At 40.2% G+C, this 27,735-nt stretch overlaps 1 protein-coding gene across 3 annotated transcripts in view; it reads right to left on the bottom strand.

Moving 5' to 3' along the window:
• Positions 1–27,735, bottom strand: part of LOC113957435 (sodium- and chloride-dependent GABA transporter 3) — a 99,476-nt gene that overhangs the window by 22,204 nt on the left and 49,537 nt on the right. The window lies entirely within an intron of this gene.

Raw genomic sequence — 27,735 nt, 5'->3', positions numbered from 1 at the left:
TCAAGCTAAAAAGTGGAAAATACTTTATGAGAAACTGCAAGCAAACGTTCACGTATTCTAAAGAAGTTCAATTAGATTGAAGAGCCATATCGTTGCACTATATCACATCATACCACACAGTCATACTCTTGCACTAGAAATTCCATCAGAACTTATGGCTGATGTTTAAACAGGAAGGAAAAAGTAATTTTATTTACTGTATGGAATAATAGAATCAGCACAGCTTCTTTTGGGTTGTATACTCGTAGGACCAGTAACATTTAATTTGTGATCACCATTAATACTTCAATTTCAGGTTTCTGAAATGGCAAAAACTGATCAACAAAGTAGGAAATAGGGAAATAAATTTAGAAGCCACAGGAAGATCTTCAGTAGCTGGAAAAATACAAGAGCAGGAATAACTGGTGTATTTTTGCCACAAGTCCAGACATGCCAACAATTCAAAGCCATGTGGTTGATATTTCAGATCAGTTCTTCATATCTTTGCCCCAACAGCTGATGGGCATCTGACATTTAGCATCAGGCTGCAGTACTCAGCTGTGGCTGGAGAACCTGGCAGGGTACACAAATTGTGTATTAGTCTGTGTCACACCACTCTTAGTCATTCCCAAACTGCTCCTCAGGGGAAGTTGCTCTCTTTGAAACTTGTGGTGGATACAGATGGGCTCTTGTAGACACCACTCCCAAATCCAGGTGCCATCCATCTCCTTTATGGCCACAAACCCATTATCAATATTTTTCCAGAGAATGCTGAATCTGCACTGTCTGGCTTAGCCTAGAAGTTGTTACATTTTCCAAATACATGGAATGAACATAGCACAATTCTGGAGAACAATGAAATTCTGAGGGACAAAGAGAACATTGCCAGCAAGCTGCAAATCCAGAGCAGCAACTGGTGACAGGATGGGACAAAAGGAGGACACAGGTCTGAAAGGAGGCATGGCTCAATATGTTCCTGGCAGGAGCAAATTCCAGAGAACATCCTGTTCATGCTTTATGAACTTGGTAGCTTGAAATCCTTTGCTTAGTGACAAGTCAATTCAACAGTGTGCATTCATAAATTTGGGGACTTAAAGTGTTTTGTAGTTTCTATCAGCTCCTACTTTAAAAGGTGGAACTAAATCTTTTTTTTTTCTTCATCTCATATAAAGGTTTTCATGCCAAAAGAGGATTAAAATTAAACCACTAAACCTTTATTATACCCTAATATTTAAAAAATCCCAATGCCAAAGGACAGAATCTGTGCTCACATTTTTGCACCCCCACACAACAACACATTCCTGGAATGGGAATCATTCCTGCTGGTTCAGGGCTGTTCACCAAGCCCAAGGAATGGAGCTCTGTTCCCAAAGGGAGAAAGTGATATAACCAAGCCTCAGCTTTATGGTACTGCCTGCTTTCTCCAGGTAGGAAGGAGGCACGGCAGTGAGAGACTGTGAGCGCCTCCACTTCCCATTTTCTGAGTGAGAAGGGAACAGCAGAGCTGTCTGTGTCCTGATCCCCACTCTGGGGCTTTCCCACACTTCATGAACAGCTTTCCTGACTCACACCATGAGCTCACACCGAGCAGTCTCAGCAGGATAACCCTTGTTGGTACAAACAATCTCACAGGACAGAACAAGCAGGAACATTTTTTACTAAAAAATCAAAGTTCGCAAAAATTCAGCTGGCAAATGAAATCAGCCCAGGTAACCTTAATTTGGCCTTCTTGTGTGTAGGTCTAGGACACAATCTTCGTTAACAGGAATATTCTTCTCTCTGCCCAGGGAGATGAAGTGAGCTGGTCAATCCTGATGCCTGGAGCATCCTGTGCCTCCTTTGTTGCCATGATTTTAGCTCATGTAATGAATGAAGGATAAAGAAGAAGGAGGGCAGATGGAGCAGATGTGCTGCAGTGAAGACAGCAGAACACTGCTCTAGAGAATTCAGTTCTTTTCAGAGCCCAGCTTTAAAGTTTCTGTGTGACGTTATGTCCATAAATCACTTCAACCAACCTTTGAGAATGTTCATTAACTGGGTTCTCCTCCTTTAACTGGTGTCCAAAGTGAAGTGCAAAGTTACTGAGCACTCACTGTTGCAGTTAAGGTGAATGGAAGGCATGTCTTGAACAACTTAAAAAAAAGGCAGTATAAAAAACCAATTTCAGACTGAAAATCCCAACAAGAATGAGGTCCTCTCAGTTTAGTCTCAATGTCAGTAAGATGAGGTCGTGCCATACACTGAAAGCAAAATAACTGAGGTTTATGAAGTGTGTGGACAGTGTAGAAATAAGTCACTTTGAAAGGCTGAGCCATTCTTTGTGATGATCCAGCTCTATATCAAGCATATTTACAGGGCCAAGCAACGAGTGAAAAGGATAAAAAAAAATATTGCATAACTGTCCTGAAATGAGCTTAGCTGGTGCTGTACCCAAATAAAACAGAGACCTTAGGGAAAAACTATTGTGTGTTGACATCAATTATTTCCATAATGCATGGAATAAAAATTAGTGTTGCTCACCTGAAGGAATATAATTAGAGTCCAGGGTTCTCTCTAACTTTGTACCTTCCCTTTGCTTTCTGTATTCTCTGTATATATTTTGTATACACTGTTATGCAGCTGTTATGAAATCCTCCTGGGACTGAAGGAAATATCTCCCAGCATAACTGGTACTTCCATGAGCTTTTAGAGTCGTGTCAAATAGCAGAATAACTCAAAAGGTGTAAAACTGTTTTGTGTCTGAGGAACATGGGAAAATTAGGCAGCTATTTTATAGTCTGATCCTCCTAAAATATATTTAGGTCGGGGTTTTTTTTAAATATGTTGTCACCTGAGAAGCATCATTTTACACCCCAGCTAGGAAGCTACTCATGGAGTTTCTTTGTTCTGTCTCATTGAGCATGTCTGCTCATATAGGAAAAATGCCAGATGCCTAAAATGCACGTTGAGGACATATTGAGTGGAAATGGGAGGGGTTAGTTAGAAATGTGATAGTCAGAAATTATGTTTGTGTGTTCAAATCTCCACCCAGGATCTCCCACCTCTGTGTCTGAGCCCTGGAGCCAAAGGCCCCCTGTCAACCTGCATTGCTCTGCCCCTGAGGATCCATCCCAGGGCTGGAGGCAAAAGCTCTTGGGGTAAACACCAGCTGATGCTTTAATTTTTCAGTCTGCTGCTCAAAGAGCAGTAAAAAGAGAATATGCATTTTTAGAAATGCCCCAATGCAGCACTAAATCCCCTCAGCCACGTCCTATCCTTGCTCCCTGTTATCCTGGTCTGACTGACAGATCAGGTCGGAGTGGTGGGTTACAGTTTCAGAGGTTCGTGTAGGTAAAGAAACACACCTCACCCTTTCTCTTTTTGCAGCTTTCTAAACTATATTTCACAGATTTCTTAATGGTACTAAATCATTGTGAGACTGTTCAGGTGACAGTTTAGGGTTTCAATGCGATGGCTGAGCTAAAAGAACTGCAACATCCAAGTTTCTCTGTATATAACAGGAACAACAATCAAGCACCCTGAAGGTTCTTCCATTAAACAAAATGTATACATTGTTGATCTGTCTGTCCATGGCCTTTCCTACAACCCCTCAGGTGACAGATCTGATAGAAATGATGCACATCAGGGCTGTTAATGTTTGCACCCACACAGTTCAGTTTACTTCCTTCAGTATTCCTATAAAACCCAAGGGGATTCATTTCACACTGATGCCCAAGTTCTGGCTGGAATATGCATCCCAGGGGAGCAGCATCATGAATATGTACCTTTTTTTCCTGCATTTTTAGCAGTGAGATTGAACACCCACTTGAGCTGAAAAGCTCAAAGCACCCTTAACTACAGGGTGGTTAATGACAATCCTATCATGAAACCCCTTCTGAGAATGTGGGAGACCTCACAAGCCAGCTCAGTGCTGCACTCATTCTTTAAAACATGATGTTCCAAGTGTTGACAGTCATTTATTTTCCATTTTGTTATCAGAGGAGAAGCAATCACTTCAGGTTTTCTTTTAATTTATTCATTACTTTTTGATGAATCTCAGCAGTTTGTATTTTAACGAGTGGATTGCCTTTGGTTTCAAAGAAGAATTTCAAAAATAAAGCCTTTGCTGTCAGGAGATAGTAAATGAAATTTCAAGGTAAGGGCATAGAATAGTTGCAGAATTTCATCACACTAATAATGCCTGAATAAATCAACCTGTTGCCAAATAGGTTTAGGTGTGACAGGACTGGAAGAAACTATAAAATGTGAAATCAAACCATTTCAAAAGTAACCCTAACACAGGCTTCCTTCCTCTCCTCCTGCCACTGGAATGAGGTAAGAGCATTTCAGGGTGTGCTGCCTTTGGCCATGCCAACCACAGCTCCAAGCACTGCTGCAACAGATCAGAATAGGGCTAAGAATTTCTGACATAAAACTGTAGGAAAACCTGGATACTGAGTAGGAAAAATAGATACTGAGCATAACATGACAAAAAAATGCTGGTTCTAATAGCTCGGGGAAAAAAACCCAAGTTCCAATTTCACCCTGCCTTTCATCTCCTGTAGCCTGGGTGTTTCTTTTCGATTGGTTCATCATTCAAGATGCTTTCAGCTCCCAGTTAAAATATCTGACTGGAAGGAGCTGGAATTGAAAACCAAGGGAACCTTTCTGCTGTTGCAGAAAACATCAGGTGCTTGCGCTGAGCCTACACACACAGTTCAGAGAACACTCACATGGAGAGGCAGATCCCACCAAGATGTTTCCACCTTGATGCAAGGTCCACCTGGAACCTTTCTTTCCTCTCCTGATTAAAAGGCCTTTGTTTTACATTGAAACTCATAAAAATAGCTGTGATTGTACCTATGAAACTAACATGAATAACTTGGTTACATGAAAAATAAAACAAGCCATGTTCATATATAATGAACAGGAAGACTTACTTGATGTGCAGTTCCTGAGGCTCCTGACTGTAACTCCTCCATGTAGCAAACAGGACTCCAGAGCCACAGGACTCTGCTATTCAGAATAATATTCTGATTTTAAGAACAGAGAGAGTACACACTCTCCTGCCACAGGACAGTGCCACACAGCCTGAAGTTTCCCAGTGAGCTTTACCATTTTTTATTTACCAAGACTATTTTTCCAAACCTTCGATCTCATGCCTCTTTTATAAAGGACAATATTGTCACTGAGATGAACTCTTGACAACACCAGGATTATTCTGCTGATTGCAGAGTGCCTACCCAGTAACTGTAAGAATCATTCCTTAAATTACAGCTTATTCCATTCCTCTGCTATGAGTTGCATTCCTGTGTATATATGAATGTTACTTCCAAGAAAAATGCTAAAGTAGGCAGCAGTGGAGGGCTGAGAATTTTACCCTGATCTTATTCCAATTAAAGTAATTTTTTTCTGGCTTTCTCATTACGAAGAATATTCAACTACATCACAGCCTGTTCTGCTGGGCATGGTTTAGGACAGCTGCCAGCAGCAGGAGAACAGGCTGGGTATGTACACACTGGGAGGAAGGCAAAAGGTCTCTGTGTGGCTTTTGGGGGGTTTTTGGCCCTTGCTATGTTCCTCACATGCTAACCAAGATAAGAAATGCAATACATTCACGTGACATCCCACCAGAAAGGCAGCCAGAGATCCGTTCTGGATATTTTCAATGCAGGATGCCTTGTCAAACGGATGGAGAAGAGGCCAAAGCACCATATCTGCCCCAGAGGCCACACTTGCATTGCCTTCAGATTCTCTTGCACGAAGTGCAAAGACAACTCACTGCCATCAACTGCCAAAATCTCTGTTCAAAGGCATGAAAAAGAAAAGCAACGAGCTTGCATTTATTCTTTAGCCACTCTCTTGCAATCAGCTGAATTTTTTTCTTCAATAGCAGCTGACACAAAAATCAGCTGAATGTCTGAGCTGTGCGAGTGCCAAAATAAGGAACTCGGAGGGCAAAGTTCTGTTCTATTCTGAAAAACAACCCAAACACTCAGAAGATGCAGACATTCAAAGTGAATAAATCTATTCCTTGCATGCATTCTGCTCTTCTGACAATGTATCTTGTTACAATGAATCCTGCAGGCAAAATCAAAGAGGGAACAATAAAATTTACTATTTTCATTTTCCTGCATAATCAACAGAGTTATTGTACCTGTATAGTTTTTCATATTTGACTATAAAATAGTCCTGGTATATGTTTAGTTTTTAAAAAAACCTACAAATGTTTTAAACAGAGCTAATATAAAAAGACATATTTGTTTAGAGAACAGACCAAAAGAATTATTTCACAAAATTAAACTAATTAATACCAGGGGTCACAATAAAAACCTTTTTGCTGAGTAGGAAAATACAACTTCTCACATGGAACTGAGATGTTGGAATAACCAGTGAGCAGAACAGACTATTTTTATTTTTAGTTTCTATTTACAATTTTAAAGTAACTTTTCTGAGTAGAATGTTACTTTGACTGAAGTCACAGGTTAAAGGCCCTGAGAACTTTCATGATGTCCTTCATGATGCTTCACCAAATACACCTTCAATAGCTGTTCTACATACTTTTGATATAATTATTTTCCATTAAATGTACCCCTTTAAAAGTAAAGTTACAATATCTGTTTTGCTATCCACGTTTATTGAACCTATGCTAGAAGTGTGAATGTAGAAAAATAAGGATATAAATCAGACTATCCACTGAAAATGTGCCTGTCCTCGGGCTACTTGAAGTGGCAACTGTTCTGACAGCCCTTGATGTAAAAGAGCATTTAGTGTGATGTACAAGTGAAGCTCAACTCCTCCAGGCTCATCCAGATGGCAAGAATAGGACTAAAATATCCCTCAGTTATCTCCATGCAGCCTCAGTCAGCTCCAAGGAATCGTGGCTGAGGGCAAAGCTGGGATGCCTGTCTTAGAAAAGTAAAGGAAAAAAACCTGCTGGATCCAAGCACACTGGCACCGACTATGTTACCTAAAATAAATAAGCTTTTTAGCCCCTGCCCCCTGTCCCCAAATGCCTTTTTTAGAAAATAAATAAATAAAAGATTATCTCGTTGCTCTCTCAGCTCAGTGGGAAATGCCGTTAAATGGGGAACCAAACCAAAACAAAATATGAACTGTGTATTGTGGGGAAGCAGCAGTAAAAATGCTGAATTTTGGATACGGGAGTGAGTTTGTTTCTGAAGTTTACTACCCAGGGCTTTCTAAACAACACAGCTTCTGAAAGCACAGCCTTCATTAGAGCAGGAAAACACAACTTAAACGACCAGGCAGAAAATGGCTGAATTAAGCTCTTTTTTCCCTCTCTTTAATGGTAGTGATTCTCAAAAGATTAAAAGTAGGTTAGGGGAATAATAAAACAGCTATGTTTCTAGTGTCTACCTGACAACAGCTTTTGTAGAAGTGAATAATTACATGAAAATCACTTCCTTTCCACCTCTCTTTGGGATTTCTGTGGGTTGCTAGGCAGTGTCTCTCCTACCTTCTGCTAATGTTACTTACAGGCGGGCTGAATACAGCATATTCATTCTGAGAATGGAAGCTGAGGGGGAGAAGGACCTAAATACTTGAAGTTTTGTTTATTCATTGCTGCATTTGGAGACCAACACTATAGCTCGGATTACTTTACACGTATTGAAATGCTAATTTTCCCGAGGCGTAGTTGTCAGCCAAGTACCACCCTGTTTAAATGGGACAGGACCTTCCTCGAGGCAGGAGCCACACCAGTAGCATGTTTCTGTGTCGGCAGCCAACGGGGAAAGTCAGGTGCTGGAGCAAAGCATGCTGAGGGTCTTTCAGGGACTTGGAGGAGAAACCCTTTTACGCCCTCTCACTGCTCCTCGTGGCTAAAATGGCATTTATTATGAGAGTAGTTTTATTTCCCGAACTCCTCAACCCAAAACGTCCAGGATGTCTTAATTGCCTTTGTGTGGTTCCAAAATAAGCAGCCACAAGGTGCTGTGGGACTTCCCTGTCTGTGTGATCCTGAGTGTGTTCACACAGATTGGGGGGTATAAAATTCTTCCCTGTGAGGGTGAGGAGGCCCCGGCACAGGTTGCCCAGAAAAGCTGTGGTGGCCTCATCCCTGGAATTGTTCAAGGCCAGGTTGGACAGGGCTTGGAGCAACCTGGAACAAGTAGAAGGTGTCCCTGCCCATGGCAGGGAGTTGGAACAAGATGAGCTTTAAGGTCCCTTCCAACCCAAACCGTTCTGTGATTGTATGCACATCAAAAAAAAGAGAAATAAACATTATCCCAAAATCCCTTTCCACTGCAGGGTGCTGGCTGAGATAACTGGGGCTGGAATGCTCCCTGGACAGGGCAGGTGTGTGTGGTTGTGGGAAGGGCAGCAAATCCATTGCAAGGTTTTTGGGGTTTTAAAAATTGTCTTTGATTTACAGACTTCAATTTCAGTCTTCTGGGCCTGCAAATCACTTTGATTATGGGTTTGTCAGTCGACATCTCCAAAGTTACCTCACTCAGCCTGATACAAAGGAGACAGGAATGAGACCAAAGGTGTTGGATTCACCTCCCAGTCAGCCTATTCTGATGGCAGGACTCAAATCCCTTGAAATATATTCCAGTTTTCCATTATTTTAGTTCTGAAGCATACAATAAGGAGATGCATAACAGCATAAAGTACACAGAATATTCAAGAGGTATCACTCATATAAAAACTATTATGTGTCTATGATGAACACAATTTCGGGGGGAAAAAATCATAGCTAGATGATTTTTTGTGTCTGAGCAATAAGAAATGAAAATTATCTTCAGTGGCTTGTGTTTGGGAATCTGGCAAACTGGGAACCTCTTCAAAAAGGTATTGATAAGAGGTAAAATGCCACTGAATAACAATATCTCTTGGGAGCAGCATTTGCTTTTTCACTGACTCATTTCTTGTAAGTGCAATTCAAATGTGGGGAGTTCAGGGCAGCAGGATGGGCTCTGTTGTGTCTCTGTGGTGAAGCTGTTTGTATTAACAGTTCTTGGGTATGGAAAACAATCCCACATTCTGGAAAGGTAAAATCACCGACTGCTGAGCAACCCCATGTTCCAGTTGTGCCACAGAGCCCTGTTGCAACATGTCTTAAAAGCATCAGAAATTTTGCCTTCTCCTACAGTTTCACTATGTAAAGCTTCAGGCATTTGGAAATAAAAGGGTTTTTTTCATTCTGTGCATGATATAAAAAAGCACAGAGAACAGTCACTGCCTTTCTCTCTTCAGTATCTCAGAGACACCAGAATTTACCAGATCTGTTGTGGAGCATGTTAATGTCATTTTATATGAATGATAAATAAAGATGCTCAATTTTTTAAAATGAGTGCAGGAAGTGCAGGTAACTAATTTTTAAAATGAGGGTGTTGATTAGTGTTCCACTTCACTAAAACACTACCAACAAATGCTCTCAGAATGAGATATTTGGCAGCTCCCACATCATGCACTCAGGGGAGCATCAAAATATTTACACTCACTTGCATTGAGACATTGATGAGAGTGGTCACCCTGATTAATTTCTGCAGTATTCTGAATCCAAACCAAGAGGGTTTTAAAGTCTTCTTTCTTCAAATATTCTCTTTGAATTACATTTACCAGAAAGCTGGGCTCTGAGGTGGTTTTGTTTTTAGGTTTTCAGGGGCAGGTAAGAGTTTTAGCAAATGTAGTAGGGTTCTATTTCCTCTCAGCAAGTTGTGCACTTCAAGATACCCAATTGCTGATACAGAGCAGCTAGACTGTGATATCACAGTGACAAAACAAACCCTTCTCCAATACCTTTTTTTTCCATTCCTCTTGTGTTTTTAAGTTTCTTATTCAGCATCCCTGAAGCTGGAGATATTGTAACACTGGAGATACTAAACACAGGATTCAACCCTGATATTTGAAATATTTGCAAATGAATCATTGTTCGAAACTTCACTCAGAAATTAAGAGGAAATTATACTTAGGTTATATAATGTTAGGTGAAACGTTATTTAATCTAACTTCTTTAAAAATAATAATTCTCAACAATTCTTTTTAAGCAATCTTAAGAATAATTGTCCTACTTTAAAAAAAAAAAAAAAAGTATCTGAAAACCCCAGAGTTTGAGACAAAAGAAAATGCAGTTATAGAAGCATGAAGATAATTTGATCTCAAATTCTTCTGATTGAAAACAACCTGAGCCTTGTACTAAACTGAGTTTCCCACAAGGGGATTTCCATTAATTTCTGCAAGTTAGATACTGTTCAAGTAACCACTGATGAATGTTAAAATTACACATAAACCCCGACTGAGGCAAAGTTTGACTGAGAAGTGAAATGCTGTGTATTGTATATGTGGTATTATTTAAGCAGTTATTGCTGTAGGATGCTGATCCAAAGGAATCAGACATATTAATGAAGTAACTTAGTGCTGTGCATCATTCAAAATAATAACTGGAACACGTGCTAAATATTGCTCACAGTCCCTCTCCCCACTCAGGAAATCTGTGCCTGATACGACACCAAAAGATACTCCCAGAGTGGATTCGTGCCTGTAGAACAAACAATTTGCACCATCAAAGAAGGTGACACACCAAAGGCATCGTTTTCCCAGAAAACTATCACTATATTGGGAGTTTTTTCAGGATTCTTGAGTCGGTCAAGGGTCCTTTGCCTTTCAATTAGTGATGATAAGCCAGCTCTGATGCACAGCCTGTCTGCCACCCATCTCATGTGGGGGTTAAATTAAAATGTACTCTGTGGTTCTCCCACAGCCAAAGGGGAGAGATTGACCCCTCTTCAGAAGTTACTCAATGTTATATGGGATAAATTACCCTTTAGAGGAGCCTATTCTCTCTCTGTTGCTTATATGGGGAATTAAAAGCTCTGCATTAGGGTTCCTCAGCAAGTTACCCAATATCAAATGGAATATCTGCTCTTCAGGAGTCCCCAGTGATTTTCAGTGACTCCTGTGGGATCTGAAGATCCCAGAGCACTTTGAGTCCTGAAGGTTCTACTCAGGTCACATATTTCACCTCTGACATATTTAATGTCTACTTCACCATGTGAAAATTTCCCTGTTTAAGGTACACTTATATTTAGCGCTATACAGTTTAAAAAAAAAGTAGGAAAAGGAAAGGAAACTCAGAAGAGAAAAAAATCTGCCACCTCTCTACTGAATGCTTAAAAATGCTACAGTTCAATTGGAACAGGTAAAGCTTTTGCAATGTTAGGGCACAAAACTTAAAGGAAATTTTCCCCTCAATTTCCGGGGGCCAAGATTTTACCTTGATAGTTTTGACAGAATTAGAATTCATAAAAATAAAAAATGCAACTAAAGGACCGGCTTATTGGTTTCATTTACTTGCAGAAATATTTATCAAGTTAAAGTTTGAAATATGTGAAGAGTTAATACATACATATATATATTCTACTATTCTAAAGTAACATTTAGAAAATTATGGGCCTGAGGACACAATAGGCAGAGTAAAAATTAAAAAAATACTTATCATTATAAAGATTTTGAAGTTGAACTGTGTTGGAATAATCAAATGGATGCTATAAATTCTAACCTAAAAAAAAACAAAAGCCCTCAGGAACATATTTAAATTTTCTAAGCAGAAAATCAAAGTTTATCCCCCAAAAGTTTATCTATGTTCATTTTATCTTTGTTCACTTGAGAAATCCCTGACACAACAAAGCATTTCCTTGACTGCAAAGCTCTTGCAGAAGGAACCCTAAAGGTGGCAGTTGGGTACTAGAATAATTATAGTAAATATGGTAAAATAGGCTTATACAGAATGTCTACCCTTATATACACTGTCCCAAAGACAGAGAAATTCCCTCTTCAGGTCACTGCATGACCTTAGATCACCCAAGGTATTAATTCTCTCTTTGCATATGCACACAAACATCTCATTAATTCCTGACGAAAAGAACTGTCTTCAGCTGGAGAGTTTGTCTCAAGGGATATGTGTGAATTGGTTCTATGCACCAATTCTATATTCTTTTACTCAGTTTGCGTCCTGCCGTGAGGCAGAACAACTCTATTCCTTAGAGGAGGGTGTGCAGACAGGCACTGTCAATACAGGGCAAGAACAGACAGAGTGGAAACAGCTCTCTTAAAATGTCCTTTTCACTTTTACCTATTTTTTTCTCGTTTGTTTGCTCTTGCATTTCCCGCAGCAGCAGCACCACCATTAAAGGATGTTTGGGGCAATCAATGGACTAAACATTTCGTTCACACTTTCTCAGATCCGTTCACATTCCTACCTTTCTCCAATGGTGTCGGGCAAGATGGCATCGGGAGACGGAGTCATTTTTAAGACTGTAGTTCTACTCACACAGTCTCTGTTTTTACTCAGAGGTGATTGTAAGAAAATGCTCTGTCTCTTCCTGGAGAGCAGAGTAAGCAGTACGAGAGCACAGCTCCCAACCCACAGCATCACCTTTCTCCAGCTGCTGCCAAAAACAGAAAAGCCCCAAAGCAAATGAAGCTGGAATTGGGAATGTTGCCTTGCCCAGAGGTGAAGACCATATTTCCCCTTCTCAGCTACACTGGCACAGTGCCACAGGTAGGAACCTCAACACTGGCATCTGGCCCAGCTGCTGGAATTGTGCCACTGGCAGCTGCATTTCAAAAATTGAGAATCCAATCAAGTTCCTATAGCATTAGCAGTGCAGAATTCGTCTCTCTCTATTTCCACAGCCAGCTCCTTCTTGTCCTTCTATTCTTGGAATTGGAGACATGACAGAAGCTGCTGATAGAACTTGGAAACTGCAAAAAAAAAAGATTAACTCCCCCAAGAGAGATTGTTGTTCTTAATTTCTTTTTAAGGGGTTGGCAACCCCGTGGTTGAAGGTGATGGAAGCCTGTTTTGATTTACAGAAGTATTTGGGAAAAATCAGTCACCAAAGGCTCTTTAGAAAATTAAGCAATTGTGACTTAAAAGAGTCAGGGCTGGAAAAATCTCTAGGGGACAATCTTCTGAAAGGCACTAGAAGACAAGCTGACTATGAGCCAATAGTGTGTCCCTGGGGCAAAGATGACCAACAGGATCCTGGGCTAAGCACAAGGAAAAGCCCATTTAGAGGGGTGGGTGATCCTTTTACTCTGCCAAGCACCCCCAAGTGCTGGGGCCCCAGTTCATGAGAGACACAGACTGGAATAAGTCCAGTGAAGGGCTACAAATATGACCAAGGGAGTGTTGCATCCACCATGAAATCAGAGGTTGGGAGAGCTGGGACTGTTCAAACTAGAGGAGAGAAGACTCAGGGGATCTTATCGATGTGTACAAATACCTGGTTGGAGGGAGTAAAGAAGAGGGAATCAGTGGTGCTGACAGCAGGACAAGAGGCAAAGGGCACAAACTGAAACACAGCAAATTCCATTTAAACTTCAGAAAAAACTTTGAGGGTGATCAAACAGAGTTTGCCCTCAGAGAACTTGTGGAGTCACCACCCTTGGAGAACTCAAAACCTGACCAGACATAGACTTTGTGTGGTTGGACTGAATCCTAAAGGTCTTTTCCAACCTAAGTGATTCTATGGTCCTGAACAACCTGTTCTAGCTGCACCTGCTTTGGGATGAAAGGCTGAAGGAGAAGATCTCCAAAGATGCCCTCCAGCCTCAGCTATCCTGTCATTTTGCATGGAACAGACTGAGTGGGCTTCTTCAGCTGGGGTGGGATGTCAGTGCAGTTTAACAGGTCATGATTCAGAAGGCAAGTAAGAAAAGGGACACTTTGTTCACTGTTCCTTCCAGTGTAAGAACTTTTGAATCATCAGATGGAGCTTCTTGGAATCCAGTTCCAAACTAATGAAAGGAGGTAGCTCTTTCTGACACAATTAACAGACCTGTTGAACTTGATGCCAGGAGAGATTGGGGATACCAAAAATTCTTCCTGGGCTCTGGAGGAGATCAGAAAACTTCATGGCAGGGAAATCCATGGGGGATTTCTGAATGTGAAAAGTCACACAGGCTTCAGGAAATCACCTGAGCTGAAAATATTTGGCTGTCCAAAGAACTCAAGAGACAGAGATCAGATATTCCCCCAGGAATCCTCTTGGACCCACTACTGGAGACAGTACACTGGGTTATATGATCTTTGTTCTAAGTTTTTATGTAAAGCATAATCTTAAATACTTTCAAATAACTTTGTCTGATGGTCCCTGTTCTACAGAAGAAATTCTCATGTTGAGTTGACTGTCCATTCCACTATTTTCTTACACTAACATTATCTATTTTCTTGCACTTATTTTTATAATTCTCTTAATCTGTCACCCGATAAAGTCAGTACCCAAACTGACTATTCTGACTATTATATTTCTGTGCCTATGGAACTTTTGGCACAACTTCCCCCACCAATCCATGCATAGGATAATGAAAATGATGACTAATTGCCATCCAAAGATTAAAGATATAAATTACACAACATGTCTGTAACAACCAGCCACTAATGTGTTATCTTCTATGCAAATGAACATGTTCTGACAAGTTGGCATTTACTTCACCTTATTTTATAGTAGGGACACAGGGGCTTGCACCTGCAGGGTGGGTACCCCAGGGCAGGGAACCTGCCACTGGAATCTGGACAGAAATTCTCCAGCAGAAACAAGCTGGAACCCCAAGTTATATGTGGACTCTTGTGTTTAACAGTTCCCAATTGACCCATCCATAATTAATGGAATTAATTTATACTTTCAGCCTCCCACATCCTCTAGCAGTGAGTTCCACCATTCAGTCATGGTGTGAAATAGCACTTTCTTTTGTGTTTTTCTAAACTCACTACATCTCCACTTTTATAGACTTTTGCCAAACCTAAGGCAGGGTTCCAGCAGGACCTCCTGAGTTCCTGGCTGACTGCTACCCAAACAGGGAATAGTGCCTTGGCTGCAGAACTGGGAGGGCTGAGCTCCATTTTCATGTTTGACAGGGTGTAAAAGCTTTTTTCCTTTTGTTTCTTTGCCTTTTCACAAAAAAAAAATACAGCCCACCACTGACTGTTGGGTATATAGTGCCCTGCAGAGCTACCACTGCTATTTAATGAACAAATCAGTCTTCTTAAGGCCATCACAAATACAATACAAATCTCTGAACAGCTACTCCAACTGCTAAGTTTTATACAATACTCCTCAAACCAGGGTCCAGCTTCCAGATAATATCTGTATTTTATTTATTAAAAAAGCAAACAACTTGTTGCCTAAAGTGCAAAAAGAAAAATGAAAAAAATGTGTTTAAATTTACCAGGAATGTCTCCAGAAAATCCCTCAACTGAAACCAGTGTTTAATAAATCAATTAAAGACGCCAAGTGACAACTTCTGACCAACCATTCTGTTACACAAAGAAATGCTTAATTGAAGGCAGCATTGATTTCACACTGCCCACATAATAGCCTAAATATTGCCCTTCACAAGCATAAGAAGAATTGAATGCTTAGGCAGAATAAATACTAATAAAGACATAATTAAAAGTGAATTATCTTTTCTAAATAGTAATCTCAAAACACAAATCTTGTGCAACATATTCCTTCAAATACTGGTACTGACAGTATAGGTTGAGAATCCAAAAGGACAGACAAGAAAGTATATAATTTTATTATAATTTAATCACATTTCAGTCACTCAGCCTTCAGCAAAGCCACAGATGTGGATAATCCCATCCTCACTCAGCAAAAATTGCCTCAGAGAACAATGAATACCATATAGTTATCCTAGAGCGTTAACCACTGTACTAAAAACATCTTAAATCCTCTTTTCATTTGAGAACTGTCATTTTCTGTTTAATATGACTGAAGACAGTAGAATGCAAAGGATTCAAATTCCTCTCAAGGCACTAAAGCACATTTTGCTTGCTTTAGCTACTACATAAAAGACATTTATTTTGATGTAAATACAGAATAAAAGTATGAGTATGTTCAATCAGTGCAGAGATCACCCACTGTCCTCTTTTCATTGTTGCCAAAACCAGATGTTCGGGGAAAGAGTGGAACAAACCTCTACCCAACCAATAAATTCGAATTATAATCTGATCTGTTAAACTGTATCACAATTTAAATGACAGGAGTACAATGCAACGGGAATGTTCTCCAAAGGAGGCTTTATCTTTCTGTTGTCTGCACAGGAAGCTCTGGGACTCCCACCTCACTTGCTCCTGCCCCAAACCTTCTGGCTGCAGGTCACAGGTAACTAACAGGTCAAGGATACCCAGAACTGTCTGCACATACAAATGGAAAGCCAATAAATGTCTTCAAGCAAACCTAGAGGACAGATGAATGCATCCCCTCTGTGTACAGCAAACCCCAAAATGAATTCAGACAAGGTTTCATATTCAAAAGGCTTCATATTACTTATCTTTCTCAGTCAAAAAAACCAGCATTTCTAGGAGGCAAAACTAAGAATCCATTGTTACCTCCCAGCTGAACCCCTAGAATATCAATAATATCAATAATTCTGGGCAGCAGTGCCCAATAGTAAATTCTTTCAGAATACTGAGCATTACAGTGAGCTCTTCTGTGAGTGTATGCCATAAAACCATGTATATTTATTTACTTCAGCCTCAAAGACAAACAGAAACTCTACTTCTTTGTTCTTGAATTTCACCAATGATGAAGGACAGAGCAAGCCATAGTGGTTAATTTTGGTGTTTCTAGAATTGTAGAATGACTAATTTAAGCTTTAAATTCACCTTTCCTCGTACTCTTAACCTGCCTGCAAGCCAGAAACCTCCAGTCATAAAGGTAATGGCCAGGTGGAAAGTCTTGTAGCATCTTCAACAGCCCACAGGCACAGCTATGGAGGGTGTGCAAACGAGGCCACCAGGAAGGAATTTGGTGTGGCATCTCAGGGTAGGGGAACCAGCCACTGGCTTGTCCTGTGGAATGGGACAAAGGGAATTCTGGGGGTGGATGAGCGTGGCCATATCTCTGTGACTGTCAGGACAGCACTGCACTGATACAAAGATGATAACTTGGGATGTCCCAGCTGACTCTGTGTCTCAGAGTTAATTGCTGGTGAATGGGAGCTGGAATTTACTTGGAACCAAACCAAGAGCCTGGCATCTACCCAGGATTATGTGCCAAGAACCTCCGAGATTGCTCCAGCAAGCCTAGAGCAGCAGTTTATCCAATCAATCTCAGACCTTAGGATTTAAATTTTTTTTAAAGGGGCATTTGGGATTTTTCCTTGTTCTTATTTACAAGTCAGTGAGATTCCCCCTGACAGTTTAAGGAAGCTCACACCAGGTAAGGAGCTACTAACAGCATTCAGCTCCAGAGTTAAAAATCAGAATGAGCTCCCTGGATAGTTTTTATAAATAAATACAAGGAGGGATGGAGAAAGGCAAAGAGAAAACAAATTTAGTTTAGACCTACAGGGATAAGCTTGTCTTCTCTTCCCTGTAACAGATTTGTCTCGGGGGAGTTAGTTTGGGAAACAAACAATGTACTCCTGAAATCCTGGGCTTATTTGAAATGCTTATCTGAGGTGTTCAGAGCGGATGTGCTGGCAAATGTTCTTCCTCATACCCAGCCAGGAGCAGAGAAAGATGTAGAGGTGTTTCCAACCCACAAACATCTTTGATGTCATGTTTGTTCCTCAGAATCACTTCTTCCATGTTCCCCCTCCACCTGAAGGCTGATATCTCTCATCTGCAGTGCTCAGCACAACAGGATGGCAAAAAGACAAAAAAGGTGCTGTGTTTTTGTTTATTTCTTGCCTTTTCCCACTTGCTGCCAACTCATTTAGTCTTGCATTCTTCACCTGTATATTTTAGTATTATCTCTTACTTCTATTTGCATGTCTACGACCATGTCACTGAAGTAAAAATTTAAGACAGAGCATAAACCCCCAAACACCTAAAACTGCTTCAAAACTGAAGTACTTCAAAATCTGCAGGTAAGCAGTGTTATAAAAATACAAAGATACATTTATCAGTGATATACCAGTACTGGAACTCATCCTGGTCAGTCTCAAAATATGCATGGAAGTAAATTACCACTGTGTTATCCAGCCTCTGCCTCATTCACTCAAGATGAGGAATCTATGTCTGCTCTGGCTGTGGCACTGCTCATTCCAGCAAAAAGGGACTTATTGGACTGATGCAAATGCTGGGTGAACATTTCCCTCTCCTCTCATGGAAGAACAAGCCATGTTCAATACAATGGCTCTGGAGCACCTGCTCTACTGTGAAGATCAAGATACAGAACAGATCATTTTAATTTGTAATCCCTAATCCTGTGCCCCATTTTCTGCCTTCCTTCATAAAACAGTCACTCTGTGAATGCTACTTCCCCACGTACACATTTTTCATTGCTTCAACTGCTGCAATCATTTCCCACCCATGTTCTGCTCGCTTTTGTGGATGGATAAACAAGTTCATTGAGACCTCCAGGCTGGGAAAGTACCAGCTTAGACTATACTTTTTGTGAACATCCCTTAGAGTCACCATGTGGTTTTATTATTTTACACAGAGGGATTTAGAGTATTTTAAAAGCACGGGGTTTTTTTAGAGTGACAGGAGCTGTAAACCCAACTGGCAAATTTTAGTAAACAAGCCACTCAACGTTCAGTGAAATTCTGCTGTGAGCCTGGTCCTTTTTAAAGAGAGCTGGGCAGTGGAAAACCTTGTGTTTTCCACTCTGTGTGCCACAGAGCTGGCAGAAACGTAAAGTAAGGCTGAGATCAAGACAAAAAAAGTGCTAGAATAAAAAATGCCATTTAGGAACTGTATTCAGGACCTCACTTCTTGACACTCAGGGGGCTACTGAAAATACGGATCAAATATTTAATTTCACAGGAGGATGAAGATTCAGTTTAATTTGCATTATTTGCAAATTTGTGGCAAACAGTAAAAGCATTTGGTCAAATACTGAAAGGTTATTTTGAGAACTCAAATGTCTCTGTTTTTTAAATGAAGCATTCAATTTTTAATTCCTAAACAAGATCTGGTTTCAAAATGTAGTAGTAGTAGTAGTAGTAGTAGTAGTAGTAGTAAAAATAACTAAAAAAAACCCCCACCTGTTAAAAATAAAAATATTTTTTAAAGATCTTGTCTGTGTGAAATGTTTTGTGGGTTTTTTTGTTGTTAAAATATCAGTATGCAAACACAGAACTTTGATTCAAGTGTTCCCTGAAAAGTTCAAGAGTTGACCACAAACGAGTGAAAGATCAGTGAACCTTTATCACAAACTGCATCAACATCTCATGATTTCCTGCCAAGTTTGTAACACGTTTGCTCAATGCATTTTTATTGCCTCTCTCTCTGCAATGGTTGGACACTTCTTTCCCCTTCTCTTTATTTGCAGCCCTAAATTGAAGCAGCAGTGTTGGGCTGGCACTGGTGTGACAAAGAACATGTTATTGCCTCTGTTCTCCAGTGGCACAAAAAACTACTCTTGCAGCCAGGATTTTGCTGCAAATGGTCACAGAATGCTCAGTTTATTGAGCCTCAGTGTTTAAAGTAGCTGTCTACAAACATCCATATGGGGAAATACGTTAGCAGATGGAAATCAAGGCTGTGAACACAGTTAAGGAAGATACCCCTAAAAATATTAATGACCTTTGCAGGAATTCCTGCATTACAATGTTTTCTGGAATTTAACATCAGCACATGAGAATTTATTTTAGAAGAAAGAATACAAACTGTATCCCCAAGTCATGCAGAATATGATATTAAGAAAACACATTGATATCCCATTTTATAATTTATCTTTGGGGCAATTTTCCTGACATAACTGTAGCGTATATAAACATTTTATCAAGCATAAGGTAGAAACAAGTATTCAAAGCTGGGTAAAGCAGTTCATAGTCAACCCAACTTCAATGGCCTAAGGAAAAACCATACTAATACAATTAAGATCTTTATCTGTAAGGAAGGATTAGCCAACAATTCAGCACAGACAGGGTGGAAGAGCATCAGAAAGTCAGGGCTGCCAATACACACATCTCCCCATCTTCCCAATTTGCTCTCCTGGATCTGGATCCCTGCTGGTGACAGTCCAGGATGGGAGAAGCAGCTCGTTTTCCCACATCCATTAGGGCACTGTGCCAGCAAGTGTCACTGCTCGCCTCCCGCCTCCTCTTCTCAGCTTTCCTCTCCTTGCTTTCTATCCCTTTTTTTCTCTCTTTCCCACACTTCCCCTGCAGTAAATCACATATGTGTGCAGAGTGTTATACAAACTAAGTGCTAGTGGGTACAAAAAGCCTGACAGGAAGAGGGAAGAGCAGGAAGAGCCTCGGGAAGGCACGTGTGGCTGTAAGATGCCCACACAGCAGTGCCCGCCCTGGAAGGAGGCACCTGAGCTGTTCCTTTCTGCCTCCTCAGTCTGGATTTCCATCAGTTCAGAGAATACCTCCAGGGGAAAACTTTAGTACCCCTGAGGAAAGAACGTGTTAGCCCCACTCCATTTCCTCAGCTGCCCAAGGTAGGTACCTTTCCAGGCTCACAGCCAATCCCTACAGTGGCACCTCTCCAAGGGCAGGTTATGGGCTGCACACACTACACTTTTTTGCCAATGCTTGCCCAGCCTTTTTGTTGGACTGTTTTGAGAATTCAACTGTTATTCCAGTTCTAAGATGGAAATAAAAAGAGCCTCAAAAATATCAAGGGGATTAGAAAGCATTTTTTTTTGGTACAGGTCTTCAAATAATAATCTTTGGGAATAGTCAGTTTTTTAAACAGTAAATCACAGATTTTCTGCAAGCTGCACATCATTCCACTAGTGTAGTAATCTCCTCTTTTATTTTTTTCTCTCGTTCCTCTGGAATAACAGGATTAACAAGAATCCTATTAGCAATCCTTAAAATAACTAAATATTTCCAGTGCCTCTATTTCTATGGCATCATAAACCCACTTGTGACTGTCACAGAAGTAGCATGGAATATTTATTTCCATGCTTCACTTACTGACTCACTGTGTGCAAGCTCCCCTCTTATTATTTCCTCATTTGTATCCATATATCACTTTGCATTTTTTGTACCAGTTTTTAATTTTGTCTGGATCAGGTATTTTTAACAACAGCTTTTCTCTTCCTAGAAGAATTAACTTCTAAAGGATGACAGGATGAAGTCATTGGTAGTATTTATAATTCTTTAAATGTTCCTGAGAATGTTATTTAATTTATGCACCAACTGGCCCTTCAAGTTTCACTAGTACTTCTTTTCAGGTGCCATCATGAAAACAGTGAAAAATCTCCACCTGCTGTGCCAATACACTGCCTTAATGTGTGGATCCTGTCTCCCTCCAGTGGCACATCACACCAGCCATGAATTCTAATATTAAGGTGCAATCAGAGCTTCCCTGAAACTCGGATGATGTCTCTCCGTTGCCAAGGTTGCTAAGGGGTTGCAAGGATAGCTGGAAGAGATTCCATGTGGCCCAAAGTCCCTGAGAAATTACAAAATGACCCCATTCTTTCAACAAGTCCCTTCTCACTTCCAAAACCTGCTCTTGCCTGCTCAGCTTGCTGCTACTTGTGTAGCAATAGCAAAAAAACACAAGGAGAGAGCATGGGGAGGAGGAGCCAAACTATTTGTTCAGGGCTTGGAATAACTCCCCAAAGCAATAACTAGACTTCAGAAAGCACATTTACTTCATAAAAATTAACAGTCACAATATTATGCTGATGAATAAACCAGCGTTGTCTGCTGAGGTATGGAAAGATGTGTGGTGTTCACTCCCACACCCCAACAGAACAGCAATGATAAAGGAAATTTAGATCATGCCTTTCCCACAGCATATTTAAATATACCCAAAACCTTTGCAGTGCCAAAACTCGTGTGGTGAGCAAATACTAAGGTGCTCCACGCATCACAAGAGTCATTTTCTGTCATAGGAAAAGCCCCCAGATGTTTTCATCCCATCCTTTGGAAATGCATGTTCCCAATCCCTATAATGCAGATTCCCTGCCAGGGAACACTGTGGATGTGCCTTTGAGTAGGGGAAATGTGATGTGCTCTCAGACTTGCCCTTCATGCTTTCTTTGGGAAAAATGGGAACAGAATCCATCCCAGGAGCGATTTATGGCCTTGTTGAGCATCTCTGCAATTTCTTGGTCTTCCTGCTCTTTAAGACCACATAAACAATCTGTAATGCAAAAGCTGTAGTTCAAAGTAAATGAAATAGTTCCTCATTGTGGAGATTATAAACTGCATTGTAGGGTAAAATGTTTCTGAGCATTTTACTGGGTTACATCTGGACTTCCCTTATAATTTCAAACCTCAGTAATTTGTAATGATGGTGTGAACAGCAGAGTTGGAGAAAGAATTCATGCTTTTTCCAGTTTAAATTTTAAAAGTTTGGGTAGAGATTTCCTACCTAACAGCAACACAAGAGCCTCACAATCAGCAGCAATACTTTTATCCTTTCACTGAAAGAATGGTGTGAAATTTGGTGTCCACATCAAATGGACAAAAGACTGTTCAAAGTGGGAGTTCTACTTATACAGATAATAAATTCAGCTGAGGATTTTCATACTTTCAGCCCTTGTAGGGCATTTTGCTGTTTTTTTAAATTTATTGCAACTCACGTGTGTGTGTCACAATTGCCTGGTTCAGAAAGTCAATACCTGATGAAACAAAGAACACAGAGAATGGGCAGAAACTGGTGGGAAAAACAAGAGTAAATTCCAACACTTTTAGTAGAACTGCACGAGTGTGATGGGAACTGGACATTCTCCTCTCATTCCTATTTTATACCAACTAAATGTTGGGTTTTTTTAAAAAAACAAAAGTGCACAAAATCTTATTATAGTCAAATTGGTGAAGGTAGGACTAGAATCAGAGATATAAAAAGCATGGTAAGATTTGGGACCTGTGACCTGCCTCTGAACCACTTTTCCAAGGACTATGCCTAAAAACCAGACCAACTATCTACTGAATATAACCCATGAAGCAGATTTCTAATTAGACTACACATTTTTCACTTAGGGAATCATGGAACCATTAAGATTGGAAAAGACCTCTAAGATCATTACTTATCATGTTTCAAAACAATAAAAGCATCCCAAAATTCTCCAGCAATTAGACATCATTTCATTGCCAACATACGAAAATTCCCAGGTTTCTGTTTTAAGGATCAGGATGCTTAGATGCAGTTCAGGTCAAAAATCCACTACTCAGGAATCTGTGCAGTTCCCTTGATCTTCTGAGCATGAAATCACCCAAAAACAAAACCAAATTTCTTCTAAAATATTTTTTCTTTATTTTTAAAGAAAGCAGAGAGTCTTAACAGTTGTGTTTCAATGTAGCATTTGCTCCAATTTCAAAGGCAGGGAGGATTTTCCTCTGCCTTTGGAAAAGGCTTCCTTGGCCTCGAGGTGGCGATAGGATTGTGGGAGTCGCTCGATTCCAAGGCTGCAAGTCCTAAATCTGAATCACTCCGGGTCATTTCTTCTTGCTGAGGTAACTCAGCATTCCCAGACATCGGAAATAAAAAGTTAAGGGAAGAGAAATTCTCCGGTGCTTTTCCAGTCTGGATTTTCAGATCAGGATTTAAGAAAATATTACCTCTAGATCTGTATAGCATTCCCAAATGTCTCTCACTTGTGTATATTGTAATCAGCCAAATTGGAAAGCAATCTCTTCCAGTTTTGGCAACTTTTTAAAAGTAGAATTTTATGTAGATGCTGAAACATCCTAGGATCATGTTAAGGAGTAAATAACTAGCAAAATAAACTCATGCTAATATAAAAATTGAGGAGTACATAAGGAAAAATACAATCTTCAGGAAAAAACATGCATTTATTCCAAGCTATTTACTACCAATTAAAAAAAAAAAAAGTGTTTTCTTTAAATCAAATATCCAATACACTAACATGTTCCTTTCTCTGCAAACACACAGACCATGAAAAGTTAGCCTAAGTGCCACACAGAAAAATGCAGAAAGAAATCATATTTTGAGCCAGAGGGCAATGTAGGGAAGAAAGTCACCTTTGTATTATAAATCTGTTAAGTGTAAGGCCTTTTAAGGTTAGGTTGATGCTCATTGCTGTGCATTTGTGTTTTGTTTCTTATTTTCGAGAAGGAAGGTCCAGTGAGCTACAATCCAGACAACCAAATTTCAAATTTATGGAAGAAGTCCTTCTGGAAGCCATTTTCCAGTTGGGTGGGAATGCCCATGGAAACACCTGGAAGCCCTGCACAGCCACATGCACAGTCATGGCTACCTAAGAGTGAACTCTCATAGCTGAAGTATTGCAGTATTCTGCCATCAGAAATGTTATTGCAGTTTTAACACTTTCCCATTGTGAACAAAAGATCAGAGAAATATCAAATCTATTCTACCTGTCATGGCTCCTAATTTCCTGTATTTTATATGTAATTTGGCCTCGGTCATCATGTTTAACGTTCACATGAGTGTATCAGAGAGAAAGGGCAACCTGTGATCTTTCCACGTAGAAATGTTCAAGGTTTTGGTAAGCACCAGCTTGTTCAGAGGAGTGTGCAAATCTGTCTGTGTTGACATGCCCATCCCTACAGCTGCTCTCATGAGAATCTTCATTAAAACAATACATATTTTTAATTAAAAAAGAGAGTAACTCAGCCAATAAACATGAAATCTCTGTTTTCCTTCTCATTTTAAGAATTCACTGCTACAGAAGAGTTTAAAGTTACATGTGTATGTTTTTCCATATCATTGTCCAGCTTCCTGATCCATCAAACTGGTATGTCTGCTAGTACTCGACACATTTAACCTCTTCCATGCACAAATGTTTGTAAAATCCTATCACAAAGAGCCAAATGCTTTCCCAAAAAAAGGAGCATTGGGCGTCACACACAAGTACAACTACATATTAAGTGACTTAAATCTGTTGAGGGACAACCAGAACCATACTCTGAGTCAGACTTGCATACAAAAACCATAACAATCCTATTAACTTGATAAAGTCCTTCTTTTGTGTGAGTTATAACTCGGGAAAGATCCCATATTTAAGCTACAAACAGCACCTGTATCATCCAGATTAAGGGAGAGGGATGTATTTCAAGGCAATTTGAGCATGAAAGCTATTGAGACCTTAGTGTTGATGAAGCAAAGCATTTCTGGGGCTTAAATAGGGCTTCAGGCTGTTAATGCTTCCTCTTTTACAACAAAAAGTGATTGGGATGAGCTCTACAGACACACAGGACAAAAGCTGGCATTTTCAGACCGAGAGGATTCGGTCTGCTGAAGAGATAGAATATAAAAATGAAATGGAGAACACGGCACTGGAGAGCTGAGAGGGACTGAAAAGGCAGATGAATAGCTGCTCACAAAGCTCTAACAAACTGTGAAATGCAAATCATGCAAAGACAAAAGATTCAAGAACTTCAAACTAAAGTGAGCCTCGGAGAGAAACTTAATTTATTTAATCCACAGCAAACAGAGCTGGCACTGGGGTTCAAATACCACTCTCCTAATGCAGACAAAGTACCCCTGGAAGGGGACTGAAACAGGCCTCCAGCTAAAGAGGAAAACAGCCTCTGATACTACACGTGCTTTAGGCTTTGATATTGTGGAGTAAATCCAAAAAAACCCAAGAGTAAAGATGGAAAGAAGCACAAATCTCAAGGTTATTTCAATTGTCCTATACGTGCTTCTTGGCAAAAAGCACAAGGACCAATTCAGAAAAGGCTTGTGCAATGGGGGGTTATTCAAATATTTTGAGTTTGAACGTTAAGTTCTACATTTCCATAAAATGTAAAATGTCTCTATATCTATCTTGTTAGCACTAAAAGCTGCAATAAACCTAACCAATGCTGTTTTACTGCTGTTTGTTAATAAAAAGAGTTGTGCTAAATTCTATTTTTATGACTGAAAAGCTAAACTTCCTTTATTTCTTGAAAACTGACCGGAGATCCCACCCACGATTCTGAAACCTTTCTGCAAACATTGAACTTCAAAATATTTCCATTTTGATGGAATAGCCTTTTCCCAACGCCAAAATAACTCTCTAAAACCAATTCAGCATGCATTAGTGTTCACCGACTCTGTTACGGCGTATTTTACTTCAGCTTCTTTCCTGCTAAAAGGTGCTTAAAATGCCGTGGCTGAAGTACAGCAACGTGTCACTGAACTGGAGGAGGAATTTGGCTCATTAAAGCACCCACTGAGCATTCCCAAAAGGCATTTTAGGGAATTTAGCTGAGCTATAAGTGTGGGACAAGCAGACACACACACGTGTCTGAAGTGTTTTGTGCTTCCCAGACTGCTACACTAATACTGTGTGTTTTGCAAATTGTCATGGTAACGACATACTTCTTTACAAGTGGAAACAGGGTGGTAAATAGGCATATAAACCCCCCTTGTAGCTGACAATAACGTCCCTTAAGCTTGCATGCCCTCCTTCAATGACAAACAGAAGGAAGGGTGGCAGTGGCATGTGAAAAATCCACACTAAGGGCAAAATCCTGTTAACAGGCCCCTTGTCCACCACTGCAAAAGGGAAGGAACCAACACTTAGGATGTAAGAACTGCCTCCTGTTCATACAAGGAAATGCATTTGTCCTACAAGGAAAGGCTGGAAAAACTGGGATTGTTCAGCCTGGAAAACAGAAGGTTTAGGGGTGACCTAATTGTGGCCTTCCAGGACCTGAAGGGAGCTACAGGAAAGATTGAGGGAGAGAATTTAGAAGAGCATGTAGTGACAGGACAAAGGGGAATGGCTTCAAATTGAAGGAGAGCAGGTTTAGATGAGATATTAGACAAAAATTCTTCCCTGTGAGAGTGGTGAGGCCCTGGCACAGGTTGCTCAGAGAAGCTGTGAATGCCCCATCCCTGGAAAGTGTTGAAGGTCAGGTTGGATGATGCTTGGAGCAACCTGATGCAGTGGAAGGTGTTCCACCTACAGCAGGGTGGTGGGATGAGATGGTCTGTAGGGTCCCTTCCAATCCAGGCCCTTCCAGGATTCCATGCCAGGCTGAGAGACTTTTCAGGTGGAACAATGACCACGGTGTGGCACAAAAGAAGGGCACTCAGTACCACTCCTGGTTAAGGCAGAGGGTAACTTCAGCTCTCAGAACCACACAGTGGGTCAAACACCAACTGCAGAAAACAAACCAATGCCACCCATGGTCTCAGATAAGTTTATGACAGACGAATTTCTCGTCTCAGGCACACTGAGTTCAGACACTTGGGGTTCAGTTGAAAATAGACTGACTCCAGTCTGAATCAATGATCTGTTGCAAACAAATAACTGGGATTGTGTCAGAGAATCCTGTTGTTTTCCTCTGGTACAGTGCTAATTTCTCAGGTACGCTGGGGCCACCCCTAAGCAAGCTGGACATCGGAAATCTGCTGCTCAAACACCACTTCCAAAGCCCTTCTCTCACTTCCCACCTGTGCTGACACAGAACGATAAAAATGTTGTTGAAGCCAAAAGAGGAAATGTAATTAATTTTTCAACTAAAATGTTCAATATTTTAAATGAATCTTTTACTTTCTGTTTTTTTTTTTCTGTAGAAATATTACTCGCTTAAAGCAAACTTTACACAAATCAGCCATTTCAGAAACTTCAAGGAAAGGGTCCCCTCTATTGTCTTTTGCAACAAAATACACATTTGCAGTAAGCAGAGACAAAAAAAAAAAAGAAATTATACTGGCACATTTTCACTAAGCAGATTAAAAAAAATTCATTTTGACAAATATTCCCAAATTCCTTTCTATCTCCACCTCAGGATCTATTTAATATTGTAATAGCCATAGGAGCAACACTGTATAATGTCTTCTACATTGCCAAACCAGATAAATAAAATACTGTCTGCAACGTGTCAGGTTCTACAGAGATCTTGTAATGTTCCCTCTTCAATATCAGACAAATTATTTATAGTAACTGTTTTATTTTACTT

This window comes from Corapipo altera, unplaced genomic scaffold (assembly GCF_003945725.1).
Source record: "Corapipo altera isolate COAL_440 unplaced genomic scaffold, ASM394572v1 124, whole genome shotgun sequence".
NCBI classification, from domain to species: domain Eukaryota; kingdom Metazoa; phylum Chordata; class Aves; order Passeriformes; family Pipridae; genus Corapipo; species Corapipo altera.
Note: the sequence above shows the minus strand (reverse complement) of the source record. Positions and strands in the feature narration are given on the sequence as shown.